Raw genomic sequence first — 16,623 nt, 5'->3', positions numbered from 1 at the left:
AGGAGTTCCCCTTTCTCCTTCATATCCTTTATCTCACTACCAGCATCCTTTATCCTCAGCCTTACTTCCAGGATCGTGTGCTTCTTGCAATTCGTGAGTGCTCTTCCCTAAGATATCTTTGATTGCCAAACTCTCTTCTTCCCTTTCCCCACCTCCCCTAGGTGACAGGAGTCACGACTATGGACCACACTAGCACAAAATCTTGGAGAGTGGGGTGGCAGGATAGACTTGATCTGAGAAGGGACTGGCAGAGTCTGGATCACTGCTGGGAGTCTTTCAAGGGAAATAACTTATCTGGCTGGAGAGAACTGCTCAACTGCTAAGGTCCTAATTTGAATGCTTTAAGTATAAGGGAAATCTTTAATGTCAGGTCCAGTAATAAAGAGATGTTGTAGGAGTTTAAAAAATAAATCTACGTTAGTCTCTATGTGTATAAAATCTGTGGTATGTATTTTTAGACTTGATGCGACTTTTTCCATTGCATTCTAATTACAGATTGAACCTCTCTAGTCCGGCACCCTTGGAACCTCACTGGTGCCGAACCAGAGAATTTGCCAGCTCATGGGAGGTCAATATTATTTAGAAGCATTACCAGCACTTGCACTGCTTACAGGCTCTTAGAAGACATTTATGGGTAAATTACAGCAAAATAACAACATAGAACACTGATAGCCAGGAGTGGTGGCTGTAATCAAACTTTATGGGACTGTGGGAAACTTGGCAACTACTACGATAAGTGGTCATCCTGTTTACTAAAATCATGCCAGATTGTGGATGTTGCTGGATGAGAGAATTCCAGATGAGAGAGGTTCAGTCTGTAGAAGGGGTAACTTCAGACGTCATTTGCTATACTATTGTCTTTAGCTAGCTCTGTGTCATATTGTCAGAGCCAAAATACCAAAAACAGCTTCTTGGCTAGTCACTTGTATTTATAAGAGGGGCAGTTAGAAGCTTTGTCATGGGGTCAGTCACCACACTGACATGTCCTGCTGGGTGTTGTAGGAATTTGCTCAGTCCCTGCAGATATGCCCTCAAGCAGTGGTGGTTCTGCCATCCTTGCCTCTACCTACAGACCCTTTAAAGCTGCCCTCTCTCTGTGCATGCTTTGTGGCACAGCCCTCCAATGAGTGCACCATCCAATTTCTCCCCTTACAGGGGACTCCTCCCACAAGTGTCCAGCCACTCGTGGCAGCTGCTTGGCAGTCCATTCTACCACTGCTGAGAGCCCACAAACAGAAGGTTCCTGCTGCCGCTTCCTTCCAGTTCACTCTCTGTTCCCTGGGCCACTGCCTCACAGACCCATTTCCTTCTGCTCTGGTTTCAGCTCTTTTGTCCTCTTCCAAGGGCCTTGTGCCTGTAAGTCCTGGCAGCCCATCAGGAGCTGCCCCTAGATACCTCATTACCTACTAGCACCTGCCCTTTTCTGGTCTCTGACTAGCCCACTAGGAAGCCAGTCCTGCCCCTCTGGCTCCCTGCAGCAGACTCCTCACTCTGGTCTGCAGCTTCCTTTTACATGGACCATCTGGACCCTGATTGGCTGCTTCAGTCACTCTTCTGGCTTGCTGCAGCCCTTGCCCTAATTAATGGTTTCCTGTTGCAGCCAGTCCTTTGGCTGCCTGACAAACAGCCTCCTTAGGCTGTTTTTAACTGGCTCAGGGCCAGTGCAGGGCAGATGCCCTGTCACAGGCTTACATCATATATGTGGCATGGCCAAATGTAACTCTCTTGGTTTCTAAAAAAGTTGCTTTTCTACAGTGGGCTATACTTGGCTTTGTTTGCATGGGAAATTGTGATGAACAATCCATATGTGTTTATTTTACTATTTGTGATTTCTTTGCATTTGTCAGGGCAGAAATAGTGCAATCCAACAGGCTTTTTTGGTGGGGGAGGGATTAATGTTGGTCTTACATTACCCCAATGTGAGGTCTACATTCAAAACAGAAATATTTGGCAGTACAGCTGAAGCTAACACTGTCAGAAGAGTGTTTTTGATTGCATCACTTGTATCATTTCTCCAAGTGAAATAAAAATTTTGCCAAAAAAACCTCACACATGAGACATGGTATCCAGCACTCAAGCTAAAGATGTATTCTGAGTTCTTACTCTTGAGTTTTGCAAATTTTGCATTCACCACTAAGTACAAATTATAAATATAAATGTCTAAAAAAATTAAAAAATCAGAGTAAAAGTGTATTACGGACTTTGCTATATCAAGTATTTTGCATGACATCTCTTTTTTGTCCTTTTTTTTCTGTGTAATTAAGAATCTATGTTTAAACTTCAGATTACTTACAACAGCTCTTCTGGTGTCATGTTGACCGATGTACGGATTACAGCTGAACTGCAAATTCTTCAAGAACAAAGTGTTTCAAAGATCAGAAAGGGTTTACTATTCAGTCACTTGATTCAGCACATAGCTGGAAATAATGTGAACTGGGGCCTGGTTGTCTTTGTTTTTTTTTAAATCTTAAACCACTCTCTCATAAACTTGATGCATTGTAGCACTGCATTGCACTGCATTGTTTCAGAAAGAAGTATTGTGACACAGTTCAGTGGAATAAAGAGTGATGCATTTCCTGACATGGTAGAAGATGTCATAACCATTTTCTTCCATCACAGTAACACATGATGTTAGTCGGCTTGTAAGTGTAAGCGCAAGTTAGCCCCAAACCTGAATGCCAAGTGCCATCATCCATCTGAGAAATGCATGAGTAGGCTACTCAAAAGCATCCTCGGATAGCTTATATCTTTGAAAACATTCCTCATTCATTAAAATGCCTTGTATGACAAAGAGTATATGCCATATCCCTGAATGCCCAAGAAACATGGCAAGCATCTCTATTCCCTGACTGAAACACACCACAAGAACTCTCACAAGTTCCTCCCCATGGCTGGCCAAGAATGCAATGAGGGAAATATTTTGAAACGCATCTTTGAGTCAGCTCAAACTTAAGTGTCAAGACCCTGTGCTATCTATCACGGGGGCGCATCAGCAGACTTGGAGCTTTCTCCTTGCAAAGTGCTGTAAAGTAGCCTTGAACATCCATCATGGTCAACCTCAAAGCTCCTGATAGTCTTTGGTTTTTGATACTACTTTCCAAAGTTGGAGATACTGAGCTCAAGCACCTCAGATGAGATGTAGCTGCTGCAAAGAAAACATAGCCTGTTGGCTTGAGATGGGTATAGTGATAGGGTCATGCTCAGTTCTCTGCTTCTCAAATTTTAGACCCGCAAAACTTGAAATCCATTTCAAATACAGTTTATCAGTCTGCAGTTGCAACCCTCAAAACTGTGGATTCTCAGCTTACGCACGTAAATTGTGATGGTCTTCCCTTGATTCATTCCTTTCCCTAAGGAGAAACAAACATTGAAACCCAACAAATGTATGGAGTATGTAGACCTGTTCTAGAGCCAAGTTTCATGTCAGTATGGCAGGGGTTACCACTTCACAGGGGGGATTTCCACTTGGGTTGTCTTGATTGTAAGCATTGGAATGATAGGAGTCTCCCTATAGCAAGGAGAACTTGACAGGGAGAAGATAGATGTGTCATAACAAAACTGAAAATACACTAAAGCCTCATTACATTCCTTCAAGTTTGTGTCTCATACCTCCAGGCATTCTTCTAAATTAGAGAAGTGAAAAAGTTTATCTTTGAAAGCCATCCTTCATATTTGTGACTAATTTCAGGGAGCTGAGAACCACCACTGTCAGGATACTTGGCTTCAACACTCATGTACACAAAAGGCTCTTGAGCTCCCCTTTTCCAAGCATTAAAATTCAGAGGGCTCTCAAGAGACTGTGGACAGCCAGCTAACTCTATCTCAAAATCGGACTTCTCGAGGCTTTTAGATTGTGTTTCTCTGACCTCCTGCCAGTCATCACTGAAACATGGGTTCTGAGCACTGTTCATTTGGGCAATGGATTCAGATTTTTTAAAAAATTAAAACAACCTTCCAGTTCTCTAGGGCCCTGCGATTGTCTTGGGTACCTCAATATCAGGAAGTGATGTTACAGGAAGTAGATCCATCCTGGTAAAGACAGCCATTAGGCCTGTGACACTAAACAAGAAAAAGGGGATCTTCATCTAGTTACTTCCTGAATGTCAAAAATTCAGGAGGGCACTGGCCCATCTTAAATATTGAGGAACTGAACAATTATGTAAAAAAATTTTTAAAACTCAAAAGACAGTCCTTTTGGGAGCCATGACAACTCTTGTTTAGAGAAAGTCAGTGTGGACTTTGGACTTTCAGGCACACACATGCGCACACAGATACTTCGTGTCTGCCAAACATTTTAGACGGTCAGTTTTTATTTTAGTTTTTCTTTTTCTGTTGTTCTATTTTTTCATGGAGTACTTGACACATCATATTTGTCAAGGCTGTAAATCTGTGTTTCCCTAATCAGATCATTAACGACAGCGTTTGACAGAGAGTGAAAGGAATAGTTATGTCACCATCAAAGTTCTCAAGTTATGAGGTTATATAATAAACTTACCAAAATCCTAATTTATTCCTGTTAGACATGAGGTATGTCTAATAGAGCTATGTATTCAAAACTATAATCTCTCCTGTTCTGGCAGGGAATCCAGTCTGTCTCCATTCTGGCAGAAAGAATGAACAAGAGACTGCAAGTAACAAGTTAGTCCAGGGGTCTGCAACCTGTGGCTCTGGAGCCACTTGTGGCTCTTTAATGACTTCTTTGTGGCTCCCAACACTATAATTGCAAAGTAAAACAAACAAACAAAATCCTGATTATTTTCAATAAATGGTGACATATCAAAGCCCAACAACGAACTCATATCTAAATAGCAAACAATATGTGATCCCAAAAGGTTGGATAACTCCCCCTTTAATATGTGCGGTGGATTGTGGGATATGATAATGTATCTGTGTTTTGATCGCATTGCTAATAAAGTCTTGATTTTGGAAAGAAAAAGGAAGCTTGTGGCATTCCTGCTGTGAAGGACAACGTGCATTTTAAGAAAGAAAACCAAAATTAAATGTGAAGTAAAACTGACATAATTAAAGGGGTTTGGGAGTGAAGGTCAGGAAGACAGTAGTACAAACACACGCATGTAAAGTCTGAAGAAATAGAATATGTACAAAGTTTATGAATGTCCTGCAGAAAACGTGTCACATTACAATCATTGTGTGCTCATGTTCTTAAGATAGGGATTACAAAAAACATAGTTTGATGTTATTTATTAAGGACCATCTTGTATTCACATGCACTGCACCTCTGGCATTAGAGTTTTTAATCAAATTCGAAAAAAATTGTTGTTCTTGTTATTTTGGTTGCTTACCCCCTGGGTTAGGCTAAGCTGTGAATGTTGGGACTGATGGCCAGAATAAAACTGACTCCATTGTTTCCATCCTTAATTTCCAAATGGGATGGTTTCAGTGGTCCTTTTGAGATTCAAATAGAATCAATTATGAGAGATCTTTTATATTGCATCCTAATAAATCTCAAGCTTTCTCTGGGTCTGACAGCAATCAGGGACAATCTACTTAGGACTGGATTTCCAAAAAACTTCTGGTCTGTATTGTGGTGACTGTGGTTATGTGTGGTCTGATGAGATCTCACAGAAACTTTTCACATCCAAGGAGCATGGTCTTTCCAGGAACACCTGCTGCACTTAGTAGTTCTGGAGGTGAGAATTTCCTGTGTATACCAAGAACTTCTAAGATACCAAGTCTCTGAAAGATGGTCCTGAGTCACAGGGTATTTAGGCCACTGTGTTTTATTATGTAGGCAGTGGTCATATCCCTGTGTGAGAAAGTCCTGCAGCTGCATGAGTACTGTGTTGCTCATAATCAATGCATTGATTAGAGAGAGGCAGTTTATGGTTTCCTGTGGCAAACAGCAAGTGTGTGCTGGACACCAGACTGAATGCGAAATGTACAATGTTCTGTAAAGACCTGTAGCTCACAGAGGTCTCTTTAAAGATGTTTCATGTCACTATAACCTAAAGGCATATATCTTATAATTTAACTTGAGCTGCTAGCGTAAGTATTTGAGATCTAAGAGCTTTAGCATAACTCAGTTACCCCACAGTGACCCTGAGGAACTGGGAATATTATGATCTGGGGGATTTTTGTATAAAATGATATCATCTAACTGCATGTATATGAATTGATAACAATAGCTATTGAACTTTTTAGGATAGGAACATCAGCAGATACGTAACCACAAATTTGCTTTGGCAACAAATTTATATATATGAATATATATAGATACAGATATTTATGATAATGATTTGATAATCTATAGAATCTCTACCCCAATATTTTTAGGGTGAGGAAGTCACAAAGGTCGTCAAGTATTTATATTAAATATTCATGACAGTCACAAGGTTCTGTGATAGGCTTTGAAATCTCAACCATCAAACTAGTTTGACATACCTGAGTCAGGACCATCATGGAACACCCCGGCTGTGTCTACACTTGCCCCCAATTTCGAAGGGGGCATGGTAATCAGGGCCATGGGAGATTACTGGTGAAGGGCTGCGGTGAATACGCAGCACTTCATTAGGCTAATTCTCCCCCACAAAAACTTTGAGCCTTCAGACTTTGAAGTGCCAGTCTGCATGTCGCTGAAATCCATTTACTGCTCAACATTTTGGGAGTAGTTGCTCATGCTGGCACTTCGAAGTGTGAACCTTCGAAGTTGCCATGGGGGAAAATTAGCCTAATGGAGTGCTACATATTCACTGCAGCACTTCATTAGTAATCTCCCAAGGCCCTGATTACCATGCCCCCTTCGAAGTTGGGGTCACGTGAAGGCAAACCTCCTTTCTTCCACTACGGCATTTCCACGAGAGAACTGTGACTATGGTGTGAACTGAAGCTGTAGTGCAGAACACCTCATACTGCAGGATAACGGTGCCTTAAAACATTTATGGTTTTACTAATTATGGTAGTAAATGTATTTAAATTTTGCTCTGCCCTGAGGATAATCATTGGTGCAGGGAACATCAGGGTTCTGAACCAGATATTGCACTAAATTTTCTTGTGCCTGTTTCTGGGACTAGAACTTTTAAACCATCTGATTTCAAAGAGTGACTAAATGGAATAATAAGGAAGTAGTAATAGTAGCATCCTTCAGTCTACGTAGACTATGGATTGCGCCCTTCGTAGTTAGATTTGGGATCATCATTTTCAGCATCGACAGTGACTGTGAAGGCCCACACGAGAGTGACAGTCCTTGCTGCATCTGTTGCATGTGTAATGGGTGTCTGGCAGGTCCTTACTGTGCTTTCTGTGGGCTCGCTTCTCCTCTGCTAGCTGTCTGATCCTTATCTCACCCTTCTGAAGGCCCTTGTGTAGTTTCTGCCTCCATCTGCTGCGATCGTCTGCCAGCTCCTCCCAGCTGTCTGACTCAGTGTCTGCCTCCCTGAGGTCCCTCTTGCAAACATCTTTGTAGCGCAACTGGGGGTGTCCGGGAAGTCTTTTGCCAGAGGCGAGCTCACCATACAGGATGTCTTTTGGAATCCTTCCATCATTCATCCTGTGGACGTGGCCAAGCCAGCGGAGCCGACGCTGCCTGAGGAGGGTGTGCATGGTTGGGATTCCAGCTTGCTCAAGGACGGCAGTGTTGGACACTCTGTCCTTCCATGATATTCCAAGGATGCGCCTGAGGCAGCGCAAGTGGAAGACGTTCAGCCTCTTTTCCTGGCGAGTGTACAGGGTCCAAGACTCACTGCTGTAAGGGAGAGTGCTGAGGATGCAGGCTCTGTAGACTTGCATTTTGGTGTGGGTGTACAACTTGATGTTATTCCACACTCTCTCGCTGACTCTGGACAGAGTTGTGGCCGGTTTTCCGATCTTCCTAGTTAGCTCAGTGTCCAATGACAGGGTGTCAGTGATGGTGGACCCGAGGTAAACGAACTCGTGGACAACCTCTAACATATAGTTGTCAGTGCTGATTGATGGAGGTTCAGCAGTGTCCTGACCAAGTACATTTGTCTTCTTTAGGCTGATGGAAAGCCCGAAGTCCTTGCATGCATTGGAGAACCGATCCAGCAGTTTCTGAAGCTGGTCTTCTGTGTGTGATACGACAGCAGTGTCATCTGCGAACATCATATCTCTGATAAGGAGTTCCCACACCTTAGATTTAGCTTTCAACCTTGCAAGATTAAACAGTTTCCCATCAGATCTTGTGTGCAAAAAGATGCCCTCTGTTGAAGATCCAAAGGCGTGCTTCAGGAGGAGTGCAAAGAAGATCCCGAACAATGTTGGAGCAAGGGCGCATCCTTGTTTGACACAGCTCCTGATGCTGAAAACATCCGATAATGTGACGTCATATTGGATGGTTCCTCTCATGTCCTCGTGGAAAGAGTGGATCATCTTGAGTAACCATGGTGGACAGCCTATCTTGTGGAGCAGTTTGAACAGTCCATCCCTGCTGACCAAGTCGAAGGCCTTGGTCAGGTCGATGAAGGCAATATAGAGTGGCTTTCTCTGCTCCCTGCATTTCTGCTGGAGCTGCCTCAGAGAGAAGACCATGTCAATGGTGGATCTCTCTGCGCGGAATCCGCACTGTGATTCGGGGTACACCCTCTCAGCAACCTTCTGGAGTCTGCCGAGGATGATACGAGCGAACAGTTTACCAGTGATGCTTAGGAGGAAGATTCCACGGTAATTGTTGCAGTCGCTTCTGTCTCCTTTGTTCTTATACAAGGTTACAAAGTTAGCGTCGTGCATATCCTGTGGAACCTCTCCCTCTCTCCAGCACAGGCACAGTAGCTCATGTAGGGGTTCCAGGAGAGTGTCCATGGCCCACTTGATTACCTCTGGTGGTATACCATCCTGGCCCGGGGCCTTTCCTACTGCAACGCTGTCAATGGCTTTCTTCAGTTTGTCCACAGTTGGTTCCTGATCCAGTTTGTCCATTACTGGTGGGAGCTCGACAGCATCGAGGGCTGCATCAACCACAATGTTCTCACGTGAGTACAGCTCGGAGTAGTGTTCAACCCAGCGCTCCATCTGTTTGGCTTTGTCAGTGATGACTTCACCAGATTTGGATTTCAGAGGTGCCATCTTGTTCTGGGTGGGTCCTAATGCCTTCTAGATGCTCTCGTACATTCCCCTGAGATTACCAGAGTCAGCACTGGTCTGGATGCTGCTGCATAGCTTGAGCCAGTAGTTGTTGGCACAGCGCCTGGCTGTCTGCTGTACTGTTTTTCTGTCTGCTCCGAGTGCTTGCAGGGTATTCTGCCTTGGCGAACGTTTGTACTCCAGGAGTGTAGTGCGCCCCTTTTCGATGGCTGGAATCATCTCATCGGAGTTAGCTTCGAACCAGTCATTTGTGTTTCTAGCTCTTCTTCCAAACACCGACAAGGCTGTGTTTTAAATTGTATCCCTCAGATGCTGCCATCTGGATGTCACATCGGCATCCCCAGGGCTGCTGTGCAGATTCTCCTCGAGGGTCTCTCTGAACTTTTCAGCTCTCTCTGAGTTTGCTGTCTTTCTGGCATCAGTGCGGGGCCTTCCAGTTGTTTTAGAGTCGTACAGCTTCTTGGGTCTCACCTTGAGTTTGGAGCAAACTAGCGAGTGATCTGTATCGCAGTTGGCACTATGATAGCTGCGTGTCAGAAGGACGTTTTTGAGGTTATCACGTCTAGCGATGACCACATCTAGTTGATGCCAGTATTTCGAGCGTGGGTGTCTCCATGACACACTGTGCTGTGCCTTGGTTTGGAAAAATGTGTTTGTGAGGCACAGATTGTGGTACGTGCAAAGTTCGAGAAGACACTGTCCGTTTTCATTCATTTTTCCCACACTGAAGTGTCCTAAGCAGGAAGGCCATGAGTCACGATTGGCTCCAACTCTTGCATTGAAGTCACCCAAAATGTACAGTTGTTGGTGAGCAGGTATTTGCGCTATGGCAGCACTAAGCACGTCATAGAACTTGTCTTTTACTTCTTGTATGGCTTACATGGTTGGAGCTTAAGCGCTGATCCAGGTGGACAGGACCAGCGCAAGTTTGAAGTATGACCTGAAAGAGTCTTTCTGATCCGCCCATGACTAATTCCACCATTTGTAGAAGGGTGTTTCTGATGGCAAAGCCAAAACCATGCTCCCTGTGTTCTTCTTGGGCTTTACCCTGCCAGAAAAAGGTGTAGTCCTTTTCCTTTAGAGATCCCGAATCTGCGAGTCACATCTCTTGCAGAGCAGCAATGTCAACTTGGAGCCTCTTCAATTCCTCATTGATGACAGCAGTCTTTCGGGTGTCCCTGATGTCCTGAAGATCTCCAGTCAAACCGGTCAGCGTGGTCCACACATTCCAGCAAGCAAGCTTAGAACTTTGGTTTCCTTTTCTTGTCGATTTTCTTATTGGTTTGCCTGGTGCTCAAACTTCAGTCACTTGTCAGGTTTGGGAGCCTTAAGCCTGATGCACCCAGTGAGGCAGGTGAACCGTGGTGGGACAGTACCCTACTGGTTGGGGGCTGCCCAGCTTCAGGTGGGCGGTGACTGTCCAGGGAGATGCGATGATCTCTCCCACCGTCGAAGGCAACCCCTGGAACTCGTTCTCTACGCCAATCGAGCAAGAGCTTATAACCAGTATCTGTTACCTCCCGTGTTGGTTCAATGCTGTTAAGCGATGCTGGAGTACCTCTCCAGGCACGAGCCTGGGCAAATTTCTTTTTTTTTGGGACCCTGGGCTGCCCAGACTCCAGTGTTCTCCTCTCGACTTTATCGATATAGTCCAAAGGAGAGGATAACCTCTATTTCTGGTACCAGCTCAACTGCAGGAGTTGCCAGGTCAATGCCAGAAGTTGGCACAGAACCGCCTTGGGACTCCCCTCCGGATTTTCTGTCAGGGTTTACTCTCTTAGCCTTGCTCCTTCCCAGGATAACCCACAAGGCAGTGGATTTTTTTCATGGATTTTTACATTTTTTTCACCCATGTTTTTTCAATATCCAGTAGATTAGTACAGAAGAACGATGCAGATTAGGGGGTCTGGGTGAAAAACCCTTCACAGCCAAAACAAAAACAAATAAGGAAGTGCAGGGGAGATTTCACACTGTTTGAAGCTTTATATGTGTAACAGTCAGAGATTGCTGAAGCCGGGGAAGTTAAATGAGGAAGATGATTATTTTGAAGGCAGAAGCCACTCACAAACAGAAGGGCGGGGTAGAGGGGATTGAGTACAGCAGCAGAGGAAGAGAAGTGAACCTAATGCTGTTCTTTTGGAGGTGGAGCCTGATAGGTAGGAGGGAAGTACATAGAGCTGGAGACAAAGGGACAGAAGCAGACTAAGGAGATGCAGAGACAGGAGCAGCATATATTTTCAACATACAGAGGAGACCAACTGATTTCCTCCCCATCCCAATCAGTTTAGTCAGGGGATTATAAAATGTGGTTTCACAGGTGTGCTCTACAACAGAGGCTGTAATTTCTCAACTGAAACAAAACAAAAGGAACTAGAAACATTTCCACTCTAATGCCACAGGGCAGGACAAAGCTAGGAACATTATCGTCTTTCTTGAGTTAGGGCCAATGAGCTCAGGAGATGCAGCCTTTTCAGGATTCACCAAGGGGGAAGGTCATCTACAGCCATCTGGATAATGGCAACTCAGTCTTGTCCAAGACCCCCACTCAGACCCCGTGGGATTTCTCTGTCCATTTTGTTTACCCAAACTGTCCCGTTTGCATCCACCCTAGCTCCACCCTGTTACTCAGCTGGAGCCATCCTCTGCTATGGGTTGTTGATGATGAGGAGTTTGTGCTTGGTTGGGAGTATTCCACAAATACCTGGCACCTCCAGCAATTACATTTTGAGGAGCACTTAGGATATAGCAATTCTCCTGATGCCCCATACTGCGCTACAGTGATCACAGACATTAAAACATTAGATATGGTGGCCAAACAGTTGACCCTGGGGAAGATTCTTCTATTGCTTTGCACATACACTATGTGTAGGAGACAGCTTTAGTGCATATACTGCCTGAAGATAATTTTGTTTCAATCTTACAGCTTGCTGTTGACCAAGCATTGTGAAGTACTTTACCTCCACAGTATAAGACATGGCAAAAGTCCCTTAAAGAAACAATATTTTTGTTGGAATGCACCCAGCCCTCAGAGCAGGCTGAAGTAGCTATTTTATTTAATTTAAAAAGGAAAATGAATCTCTGCATCAGTTTCATGTCCGTATGTGTGCTCCATGGCTCAGCCACATCTAAGAAAAAGCAACAGGACCACAATATGTTAGCCACTTACTGCAAGAGTTTAATGTGTATGCATATGATCTCATTGTCATAAGGTAGGCATTGGCATTGTTGGCCAAAACCTCTACTCGGGAACATCCCAAGGGGAGTTGGTATGTTGGACTCCCTCTCTCTGCCAATCAGTATGCATAGGCCAACCAAACCATAAAGGTTGAAGGATCCCCTAGATACCTCAAAGCTCAGTTCAAGGTTAACAGCACTATTTTCATAAGGAGTTCCTTCTCCATTCAGTGGGGAGAATCATTCCTATACATCTTCCTTCCCATGAATCCCTCAGGTAACAGAGGTTTTGGCAGTTGGGGTTGGAAGAGCCTCGTAGCGCTATGCTGGCTCAGATGGTTGTGGTTCTCAACTCCTCTTTCAAGTGTGAGGCCTAAAACAGTCAGGCTCAGGGTCTGGCCTCAGCCTAGATAGATTGAGAGATATACTTGAGAAGTATCAGATGCAAAAACTAGAAATTTCATGTATTATTCTATTATCAGAATTATTTGGGAGGAAGAAAAACTTCATATTTGTTACTAAATTTCTTGAAGGACACATTTTTACTGTTAATTTATAAACCAGTTTACTGCAGCTTTTCACAATAAAAATTGTGTTCTCATTCTGTCTTCAGTGAGTAAGATTTGGAGAGGATATGCTATATTCTTTATGAATAACAAAGTGTTGAAGCTATGTGTTAAGGGCAAAACTCAGCTTTTATTATGTAACAGTGACCACCAGTTCCATCGTATAGTCTAAGAAAGGGTGGCATGCAACACTCATAAAAGGGGCCTGGCTCATATTCTCCCTTTTACTGCTGCCCTAGAAGGCAAAGTTCTGTTGGATGTGTGCTAGAAAATAGTATTAGATAAAGAGCTTATCTACACGTAACTGGAGATTGATGTGTTTGCAATCAATTTCCAGGAGTCAGTTTAGGAAGTTTAATAGGGATATGCAAAATTGACTACTTCTTCCCCTACTGTCAACCCCAGTACTCCACAGTATCATGAGGAGTAAGGGAAGTCACTTGGATAGTTCCTCCTGTTGGCTTCCCATCTACATTATTCACATATCTGGATTTGCGTATATCAAGTTGACTTTCTCCTGGACAGTAGACCAGCCCAAAGTCTTCAAAAAGCCAAAGTACAGGCATGAGTATGTGTCTATGAACTGTCATCCACAGCCATGTGCTAATTTTCATCAGTGTTGATCAGTTGTTTTACTGATAAGTAGTATTTAATTTAGTTGAATGATCTCTTGATCAATAGTTTGCTTTAAGCCTTGAAAAAGTTATTGGATGCTTAGCAGGCAGAGGTCTTGAAACATACAAGACACAGCAAACCCAAAAGAAGGACAGGGATACAGTATCAAAATCCAAGAGCAGCACATCAGTGTGAATCCAGGTTCTGCTCTCCTTCAACTGATAGGGAAGGGATAGAGTGCTGCAAACCCTGCCAGGATGATATCCCGTGACCATAACTGGAAATCCTATCTTCAGTATTAGCCTGAATTTATTTATTTTTTCTAACTTCAATATTCGCCTAACTTAGGAATTACATAAAACTAGTTTTTCTGCTCAAGATGGACTGTTGTCTGCAGCTGCAGCGTCATCACCTACAGCCCCCAACTCAAACCGCTGCAACGAGTTATTAAAGACCTACAACCTATCCTTAATCAGGATGCCATGCTCCAGAAGGCCCTAGGTGACAGGCCTGTTCTCTCCTACAGACAACCTCCCAACCTTATGAGGATTCTCACCAACAGCCACAGTCTGTACCGCAGGAACACCAGTCCTGGAACTTTTCCTTGCAACAAAGCCCACTGCCAGCTTTGTCAACATATCTTTTCTGGAGATACCATCACTGGACCTAACCAGGTTATTCACAGAATCACGGGCACATCCTCATGTTCCTCCACTAAGATCATATATGCCATCATGTGCCAACAATTCCCAGATGCTTAGTATATTGGACAGACTTCAAACTCCCTTAGACAAAGAGTTAATGGGCACAAAACAGACATAAAAACACTCCTGATTCACAAACCTGTTAGCCGACATTTTAATGGAGTGGACCATTCTGTTAATGACTTAAGAGTCTGCATGTTACTGAAGAGGAATTTTCACAATACTCTTCAAAGGGAGGCTGCCAAACTCTCTTTTTTATATTCAAATTTGACACATTAACACGTGGTTTGAACTGGGATGGGAATTTTCTGGGTCACTGTAGGGGCTTGTTTGCATACTTGGCTTAATCTAATTCTTGACGCACTCCCCTCCTTCTGCCCCTCTAAGCTCTGTTTTTGCTCACCTTGAGCATTTCTTTTCTGATTTGTCCTCTTTGATTACTGTTTTTGGTTCTCTGTGCCTTAAATGTTGAGTCTGTTCTGGTATAGCTATGGTCTGAAGAAGTGGGTCTGTCTCATGGCAGCTCATCATCTAATAAATTATTTTGTTAGTTTTTAAAGTGCTACTTGACTGCTTTTTTGTTTTGATACTAGGTACTGAGTGGGAGGAAAGTGCAAGAATGCTGTTGTAAATATGTATATTCTTGTTATCCATAAAATGGCTAGTCCTTTTTGATCATAATAAGCTTTTGATGTTTTGGAACAAAGAGTTCTACCTACTTATTTTTGCATGACAAAGTATTTCTCTTGTTCATATAAAATGTTTGACCATTTTGCTTCATCAGTTTTCCTCCTTTTATTGCATAAGATCTTTATCACATGTCTGGAAGTAAGGCCCAGTTTCAAGTTGGGCTCTAAAAGCAGTGCCTCCATTCTTGGAAAATGGGGTTAATCTATTGCTTTATAAAGTTTTAAGATGCTTTATTCATTAGTAATTATAAAATACTAGCAGATTTACCCGGTGTTGTTTGAGCCCTTAACTCAATTAAGGGGTTTTGTTTTGTTTTGTTTTGTTGGGAGTATGTTGGAAAATAAAAGGAAAATATACATGCTTTATTTAAATGATTGTTTTCAAAAATACAGTGTTATTTTTATGAAGTTAATCTGTATTTTGGATTTCTTTAGCAAAGGGTTTTTTTACATATATTTTATTGTAAATTTTAGCAGGTATGCTATGAAGGGTATTTTTTCTCTTCATCCCTGTATACTCTTATCATTCAATACGTTTTAACAAAAAATGGACTACAGTCCATTTGGTTTCCAATAACATTTTCTTCTTCTTCAAGTGATTGTTCATACGCATTCCAATACAGGTGTGCACATGCACGCATGCTCAGTTTCCGGAAAATTTTTCCCCTAGCTGGTAGCTGTCGGGTTGGTGTGGCGCCTGCTGGAGTGATGTTGCTATAGCGCCCAATATAGTCACCCCCCCCCAACACACACACACACACACGCTCTTCGTTTTTGCTATAATTTTGGGTGCTGGAACTCCCCTCCCTCTTGTGTGAGCAATCTTCCTAGTTAGCTAGTAACACTTAGATCTTATCTGTAAATAGTTCTAGTTAAGTGTTAATAGTTAACAGTTCTACTGTTACTAGTTAGAATAGTTTGTGGAGCTCCAAGTAGAGATGTCGCTCCCCCATCCTTCAGGTCTCCGTGCTGTGACATGCTGAGGTCACCAGCCTTCAAAGTCTGCATTGACTGGGAAGTGCATGACAAAGAGTGACCCGCATTCAGCCTGCTTGAAGGGACTGGGCAAGAATCACCAGTGGGACTGCTGCCTGCTCTGTAAGACCTTCAAACCCAGGACCTTGAAGGACGGGCTCAGCATCTCAAAGTGTTGTTGATGGAGGCAGCTCTCCAGCCTGAGAAATCCCCGTCCACCGGGCTGAGCACATCTTCCTTGGTGCAGTGTGCACTGGCTTTAACATTTTGTTCTTACCGGAACCGGATGCCCAGGTCCTGGGCAGATGATTTTGGTGTGTCCTGGACAGACCTTCTGCTCTGTGTTCCCTCCACTTCCCCTTATCCACAAGATCCTCCTCAAAATCCAAACAGACTGGGCCTCACTAATCTTGGTGGCTCCAGTGTGAGCCAGGCAGCATTGGTGCTGGGTTCTGCTGGATCTGTCAGTGTGCAATCCAATAACACTTTCATTATGACTGGACCTGTCAATGCACCACAGCATGGAAGCTTCATGGTTGACTGCCATGGAATTTTCTTGTTCAGACCCAGTGAAGGGAGGTACTTTTAAATTGTAGAAAACTTTCCGTGAGGGTCACTTACTTGGCAAGCAAAAAAAGTTTGTGACTTGGTCATCCCAGAAGGGTTATGTCCCTAGCCGGCCATGATATCCTCAATTCTGAAATCCTCAGATCTGTTTCTAAGTTACAAAACAGCCTTTTTGGTGGCCATCACATCAGCCAGAAGAGTGTCTGAATTGAGGGTCTTCTCAGTGGACCCACCGTATGTGGTGTTTCACAAGGACATAGTTAGAGTGAAACCCCA

The 16,623-nt window shown here is 43.5% G+C and overlaps 1 protein-coding gene across 3 annotated transcripts in view; it reads left to right on the top strand.

Annotated features, from left to right (window-relative positions):
• Nucleotides 1-16,623, top strand: part of LPCAT1 (lysophosphatidylcholine acyltransferase 1) — a 124,791-nt gene that overhangs the window by 72,234 nt on the left and 35,934 nt on the right. The window lies entirely within an intron of this gene.

Source organism: Carettochelys insculpta, chromosome 2, assembly GCF_033958435.1.
Source record: "Carettochelys insculpta isolate YL-2023 chromosome 2, ASM3395843v1, whole genome shotgun sequence".
Lineage (NCBI taxonomy): Eukaryota > Metazoa > Chordata > Testudines > Carettochelyidae > Carettochelys > Carettochelys insculpta.
Note: the sequence above shows the minus strand (reverse complement) of the source record. Positions and strands in the feature narration are given on the sequence as shown.